The 1,393-nt window shown below is 36.3% G+C and overlaps 1 protein-coding gene across 11 annotated transcripts in view; it reads right to left on the bottom strand.

The window, feature by feature from the left end:
- Positions 1–1,393, bottom strand: part of APC (APC regulator of WNT signaling pathway) — a 150,857-nt gene that overhangs the window by 80,853 nt on the left and 68,611 nt on the right. The gene's annotated exons all lie outside the window — the stretch shown is intronic.

Genomic DNA, 1,393 nt, shown 5'->3' on the forward strand with positions numbered 1-1,393 from the left:
ATTTGTTTATTTTTGTTTTTATTTCCATTTATCTAGGAGGTGGGTCAAAAAGGATCTTGCTGTGATTTATGTCATAGAGTGTTCTCCCTATGTTTTCCTCTAAGAGTTTGACAGTGTCTGGTCTTACATTTAGGTCTTTAATCCATTTTGAATTTATTTTTGTGTATTGTGTTAGGGAGTGTTGTACTTTCATACTTTTACATGTAGCTGTCCAGTTTTCCCAGCACTACTTATTGAAGAGGGTGCCTTTTCTCCACTGTATATTCTTGCCTCCTTTATCAAAGATAAGGTGACCATATGTGCAAGGGTTTAACTCTGGACTTTCTATCCTTTTCCATTAATCTATATTTCTGTTTTTGTGCCAGTACCATAGTGTCTTGATTACTGTAGCTTAGTAGTATAGTCTGAAGTTAGGGAGCCTGATTCCTCCAGCTCTGTTTTTCTTTCTCAAGATTGCTTTGGCTATTCGGGGTCTTTTGTGTTTCCATACACATTGTGAAATTTTTTGCTCTAGTTCTGTGAAAAATGCCAGTGGTAGTCTGATAGGGATTACACTGAATCTGTAGATTGCTTTGGGTAGTATAATCATTTCCACAATGTTGATTCTTCCAATCCGAGAACATGGTATATCTCTCCATCTGTTTGTATCATCTTTAATTTCTTTCATCAATGTCTTATAATTTTCTGCATTCAGGTCTTTTGTCTCCTTAGGTAGGTTTATTCCTAGATATTATATTCTTTCTGTTGCAGTGGTAAATGGGAGTGTTTTCTTAATTTCACTTTCAGATTTTTCATCATTAGTGTATAGGAATGTTCCTGATCTTAGTGGAAATGGTTTCAGTTTCTCACCACTGAGAATGATGTTGGCTGTGGGTTTGTCATATATGGCCTTTATTATGTTGAGGTAAGTTCTCTCTATGCCTACTTTCTGCAGGGTTTTAATCATAAACGGGTGTTGAAGTTTGTCGAAAGCTTTCTCTGCATCTATTGAGATGATATGGTTTTTCTCCTTCAATTTGTTAATATGGTGTATCACATTGATTGATTTGCATATATTGAAGAATCCTTTCATTCCTGAGATAAAACCCACTTTATTATGGTGTATGGTCCTTTTAATGTGCTGTTGGATTCTGTTTGCTAGTATTTGGTTGAGGATTTTTGCATCTATGTTCATCAGTGATATTGGCCTGTAGTTTTCTTTCTTTGTGACATCTTTATCTGGTTTTGGTATCAGGGTGATGGTGCCCTCGTAGAATTTGTTTGGGAGTGTTCCTCCATCTGCTACTTTTTGGAAGAGTTTGAGAAGGATAGGTGTTAGCTCTTCTCTAAATGTTTGATAGAATTCGCCTGTGAAGCCATCTGGTCCTGGGCTTTTGTTTGTTGGAAGATTTTT

This window comes from Physeter macrocephalus, chromosome 8 (genome assembly GCF_002837175.3).
Source record: "Physeter macrocephalus isolate SW-GA chromosome 8, ASM283717v5, whole genome shotgun sequence".
Taxonomy (NCBI): Eukaryota; Metazoa; Chordata; class Mammalia; order Artiodactyla; family Physeteridae; genus Physeter; species Physeter macrocephalus.